Source organism: Palaemon carinicauda, chromosome 37 (assembly GCF_036898095.1).
Source record: "Palaemon carinicauda isolate YSFRI2023 chromosome 37, ASM3689809v2, whole genome shotgun sequence".
Lineage (NCBI taxonomy): Eukaryota > Metazoa > Arthropoda > Malacostraca > Decapoda > Palaemonidae > Palaemon > Palaemon carinicauda.
In genome coordinates, this window is record NC_090761.1 from 24975287 (window position 1) to 24981828 (window position 6542).

Consider the following 6542-nt stretch of genomic DNA (forward strand, 5'->3'; position numbering starts at 1 on the left):
CTGGATTCTGAAGATGACGAACATATGTCGGACGTCTCGGAAGACACGGAGAAGACTCTTATGGCTCAAGGAGCTGAAGATGACGAAGACCAGGTGGAATACGCCGAGTCGGAGCAAGAGGTCGCTCCTCCTTCCATCTCCGCTCCTACTCCTACACCGACGGAAGTATCTATCCCGTCTACCTCCACGACCCCGGATCCCTCTTCTTCCACTCAAGAAATGATCCGGTTGATTAGAGCCGTCATGGACGACAGGTTAAAGGAGAATCAGGAGTTCATCAGGTCCATGATGGGATCCAGAGAACCGAAGAGGATTTCGGTTAAGGATCTCCCCGCTTGCTCACATGCCAACCCGTGGAGGTATGCTGAGCATATGGTTATCGCGACCGGCAGGATCTTTATCAGTGACAAGATCGGCACGGTCCCTTTGGAAGACGTGGAGTTCTTCCCAAACTTTGAGGCCTACCCGGACTGTTACGTCCGACTTCGTTCCGAACCTGCCTCTAAGGAAGAGACCGAACCGAAGGAAGAGATAGTGTTCGATCTCGCGAAGGCCCAGGCTATGCTAGCCAACACATTCAAGAGTAGGGGTTTTACCTGCTCTAAGCTTCCGGTCCTGAGCAAGAAGCACCCTACTTATGTCGCACCTGAAAATGCGGTACTTCCATTCTTGGAAAAGGCCTTCGCTGCGTGCCTTAAGGCTGTGGAAGAGGGGAAAGCCTGCCCTGCACTGGAGGAGTGCAGACCCTTCTCCATAGTTACTCCCCCTGACGCTCGACACTGGAAGGATATCCAGCATACTTTCGTCGTGGGAAAGCTAGATCCTGACGTCGCCGGACGTCAGTTTAATGAAGACCTCCCTAAGCTCAACGATCACCTCCTTCGTCGGGAACAAGATACGAAGGAGAGGCTCGCAGCATCTATGTCTCACCAAGTCCAACTTGAAATTATGGCCTGTGACACCAGAGTACCAGACCACTACATGGTACTCTCCAAATCCCACATGACTACAGCGATGAAGGACTTGTACCACTTCATGAAGGCTCGGAGAGCCTGTCGTGAATTCGTGTTCGCAGGTGCCACTGTGAAACACGAACCCCGGAGGCTGATTTCCTCTAACATCTGGGGCAAACACCTCTTTCCTTCTGACCTTGTGAAGGAAATCACTGACAAAGCCGCCACGGAGAATAGGAACCTTCTCCACATGTGGGGCATGTCAAGAAAAAGGAAACCCTCTCAGGACGACGGACCTCAACCTAAGAGGAAATCCCTAAAACAGAAACCCCAGCAACGTCAACATAGACGTCAGTTTCCGGGACCCGCTACCTCCCAAGTGGCAGCTTAGCCACAACAGACCTTTCAATTGGTCACCCAACCGGTGTTGTCACAGTCACCGGTCTTCACCCCTGCTTTCGAGCAACAGACAACTACCTTTCGTCCCAAAGGTAGAGGCTCAAACAGAGGTGCAAGCAGAGACGCATCTCGCCGTCCCTCCAGAGGCAGAGGAGGAAAGGGAGCTAGCGGCCGAGGCAGCAAGCCCTCGGGACACCAGAAGCAATGAAGTGCTTCCGGTGGGAGGAAGACTCCGCCAATTCCAGGATCGTTGAACCTTCGATCCCTGGGCACACAGCATCGTCAAGAAGGGTCTAGGCTGGAGTTGGACTCAACCACCCCCAACCTTCCAGCAATTCTTCCAACAATCAACCCCCCTTCTGGAAGAATATGTCCTAGATCTCTTGAACAAGAAGGTGATAAGGAAGGTAAAGTCCACCAGGTTCCAAGGGAGACTGTTTTGTGTCCCCAAGAAAGACTCCGACAAACTCAGAGTCATTCTGGACTTATCCCCCCTCAACAAGTTCATAGCGAATGACAAGTTCAAGATGCTGACTCTTCAACAGATAAGGACCCTTCTGCCTCGAGGTTCCTACACGGTCTCCATAGACCTGGCGGATGCCTACTGGCACGTTCCAATGAACCATCACGCTTCCTCCTACCTAGGATTTCGACTCCAAAGGAAAAGCTACGCCTTCCGGGCCATGCCCTTCGGTCTCAACGTGGCCCCTCGGATCTTCATAAAGCTGGCGGACGCCATAGTACAACAGCTCCGCCTCCGAAACGTCCAGGTGATGGCCTACCTCGACGACTGGCTAGTCTGGGCTCCATCGCCCGAAGATTGTGTAAAATCTTGCAACAAAGTCACCCAGTACCTAGAACACCTGGGATTCAAGATCAACGAGAAGAAATCTCGCCTCTCTCCAGTTCAGAAGTTCCAGTGGTTGGGAATCCAATGGAACCTTCAGTCACACCGCCTTTCCATCCCCCAGAAGAAAAGGAAGGAAATAGCAGGGTCTGTCAAGCGACTGCTGAAATCCAAACGAATTTCAAGACGCCAGCAGGAACGAGTTCTAGGCTCTCTACAGTTCGCCTCAGTAACAAACCCAGTGCTTCGTGCACAGCTAAAGGATGCCGCGGGAGTCTGGAGACGTTCTGCATCCATCGCTCGAAGAGACCTCAAGAGACGGCTTCCAAACAGACTTCGACTTCTCCTAAAGCCGTGGTCAGAAGCAAAGGCCCTGAAAAGGTCCATTCCTCTTCAACACCCCCCTCCATCACTCAACATCCACACGGACGCTTCGCTGGAGGGTTGGGGAGGTCACTCCCACCAAAAACAGGCTCAAGGCACCTGGTCTCCCCTGTTCAAGACGTTCCATATAAACATCTTGGAGGCCATGGCGGTCCTTCTAACTCTGAAGAAATTATCCCCGCCGCCCTCGATCCACATTCATCTAACCCTAGACAACTCGGTGGTAGTTCGTTGTCTCAATCGCCAAGGCTCAAGATCGCCCCAGATAAATCAGGTGCTTCTCCCAATCTTCCGTCTGGCGGAGAAGAAGAAGTGGCACCTGTCTGCAGTTCACCTACAAGGATTCCGCAACGTGACAGCGGATGCTCTATCTCGGACAAACCCGATAGAGTCGGAATGGTCTCTAGACGCAAGATCGTTCTCCTTCATCTCTCACCAAGTCCCAGAACTTCAGATAGATCTCTTTGCAACGAGCGACAACAATCAACTTCCTCGGTATGTGGCCCCGTACGAGGACCCCAAGGCAGAAGCAGTGGATGCCATGTCACTGGACTGGAACAGATGGTCCAAGATCTACCTGTTCCCTCCCACCAACCTTCTGTTGAAAGTCCTCTCCAAACTGAGAACCTTCAAAGGGACAGCGGCCCTAGTGGCTCCCAAGTGGCCCCGGAGCAACTGGTACCCCCTGGTCCTGGAGCTGCAGCCCAAGCTGATCCCTCTCCCGGGCCCAGTTCTCTCTCAACAAGTACAGAAGTCGACTGTCTTCGCTTCATCATCGAAAATCAAGGACCTTCATCTCATGATTTTCTCTCCCTAGCCGCAAAGAAGAGGTTTGGGATCTCGAAGAAAAGTCTGGACTTCCTAGAGGAATACAAGACCGAATCCACGAGACGGCAATACGAATCATCCTGGAGGAAATGGGTCTCCTTTGTCAAGACAAAAAATCCTAAAGAAATCACGATTGATTTCTGCATGTCCTTCTTTATTCACCTTCATGGACAGGGATTAGCAGCCAATACGATTTCAACCTGCAAATCGGCCTTGACCAGACCAATTCTATATGCTTTCCAAATTGATTTGTCCAGCGACATCTTCAACAAACTACCGAAAGCATGTGCTCGCCTACGCCCAGCACCCCCACCGAAACCGATCTCCTGGTCACTAGACAAGGTGCTCCATTTCGCTTCCAACTTGGATAATGATTTATGCCCTCTCAAGGATCTGACTCAGAAAGTTATATTTCTCTTTGCTCTTGCTTCAGGAGCTCGAGTCAGCGAAATAGTGGCATTATCAAGAGAAGAAGGACACATCCTGTTTACCGATACAGGAGACGTTACCCTCTCCCCTGATCCGACGTTTCTCGCCAAAAATTAATTACCCACCAAAAGATGGGGCCCCTGGAGAATATGCCCCCTGAAGGAAGATGTCTCTCTATGCCCAGTAGAGAGCCTCAAGGTCTATCTTCGCAGAACTTCGAACTTTGGTGGAGGCCAACTCTTCAAAGGAGAAACATCGGGCAGCGACCTGTCACTGAAACAATTAAGAGCGAAAATCACCTACTTCATTCGCAGAGCGGATCCCGACAGTACACCCGCTGGTCATGATCCTAGGAAAGTTGCATCATCTCTGAATTTCTTTCAGAGCATGGACTTTGAAAGCCTTAAAAACTTCACAGGCTGGAAGTCCTCGCGCGTTTTCTTTAAACATTATGCGAAACAAGTGCACGAAGTCAAACATTTTGTGGTAGCCGCAGGTAGTGTTATGAAACCTGCACCTAACTCTGCGTAGAACAGTGAGTTACTTGGGACTCTAACTCTTCGGGTGCCTATGTTGACCCTCGAGCGATACATAGTGATGTTAAAAACACTTAGTGCTTTTATAACTGTTCTTATCCCAGGTGAAATGTCATAGTTGTCACATAAGTGCCGCATGCCCTGAGCATGATGTGTTTTAATCAAGACTTGCGTTCCTCGAGAACGAGTACCTACTAATAAACTTGAAATTCCCTTTCAGATTCAAGAGCAAGTCTTTATTACTATGTACATTATAATCACTGTAAATGAACTTTACTTATTGCTGTAATTTATTTAATTTCTGCATTTGTGAAATAAAATTTCTATTTTATTATCTGTGCGTCTCAATCAGCTCCTACTTACTATGAAATACATGTCTGTCATAGTTTTATTATCCCCTTTTCCTTATGGTTATGGAGAAATTAAGACACTAACTCTTAATTTATATTCACTCTGATTATGTATGTTCCGATACGAATACTTACTCTTCATACCCTGGAGATGAATCATCCTTCTCGACATACAGTGCCCAACCACCACTAGTCTGCTTTCAGAATGTTCCTATACAAATACCAAACATTCAGCTTCATCTCCAAGTCCTTCAAGTTCTTCTATCAGAATGAATAGCCCTTCAATACCACTTTGACGTCGGCATAGCCCGTGGGAACTTCACTGCCAAGGGGGGCAGGATACTTCTTCCCTACGGTTCTTTACCAAGATTACTATGCTAATTTGTCAATACCTTGGCACTTACTATTAGGGGAAAATCTACCACGATACATTGATTCTCTGGTATTCTTCCATCAGGACACCATGGCTTGAGCCCAAAAAACGGATTTTGAGCGAAGCGAAAAATCTATTTTTGGGTGAGATAGCCATGGCGTCCTGATGGACCCTCCCTGCTACTTCGTCCAGTTTTAAGGTCCCACCCTGCTCTGCTGTATCATGGTGATGGGCAAGCAACTGGCTTCAGGATAAAGACGGACGTGACGTCATTTAAGCAATGGCGCCCGTTTGTTTACGTCTCGAGTATCAGTAGTAGCCACGAATGAGATTAGCTATGGAACGGCTCCCAGCTATTCTCAGCCCTTACACACCGAAGCATTAACTCTGTTCGGGGTGTAGATAGCTATGTGGCGCGTTAATACATGCGTCCCCTGTTGATATACAATGTCTTAAAAGGGAAACCTTTAGGATACTCGCTCCAGAAGTTAGAATTCTGTGATAACCTGTGGTTAAATTCTCTGGGAATATCTTAGTAGTTATTTACCCAAGGAAGCTACCAAAAAGGAACCTTCCATCAGGACGCCATGGCTATCTCACCCAAAAATAGATTTTTCGCTTCGCTCAAAATCCGTTTATCCACCCTGGCAGGCTCAACCATGCCGCTAAGGCCAGTTTTGAGAGACCAGACCAAGACTGGACCCCTACAGGCATTCTCCTTTATTTTAAGATAGGCAAAGGCTAGGAGAAGGAAAACTCCAAAATCAAACCAAACAAGACCCCAACGGCGGAGCTTCCCAGCGCCGGCAGAAGAGGGCAATGCCTGTCGGGCAGGCAACAAGGCGGGCCTTGACATAACAAGAACCCGGCAGCCCGATGCAACCAACATCGGAGAAGCCGCCTGTCTCATATGTCTTGAGCCGTGGTGAAAACGATGTGGGCCAAGTGTGTGAGCGTGGCCGTTGCAAAGCCACGACCACCCAAAACAATATACCCAGCTACTGGCATTCTGTCGTTTCCTCCACCCTTCTTCATCTTTTCCTAGATAAGAGGCTGATGGCTAACGACAGAACCCAATACTCGGACACGAGTGGGCGCCGACGACGACGATATATATATATATATATGTAAAAAGAAATATATATATATATATATATATATATATATATATATATATATACATATATATACATATATATACATACATACATATATATATATATATATATATATATATATATATATATATATATATATATATGAATTAGCTCTTCAATAGATATTTTGAACTTAATAATCGAGATATTGGAGTGAAGTTCTTATATTCATACTAAATCGATTATAATTTGAGTATTATTATTATTATTATTATTATTATTATTATTATTATTATTATTATTATTATTTAATCAACACCTAGTTGATAAAACAGAATGCTACAAG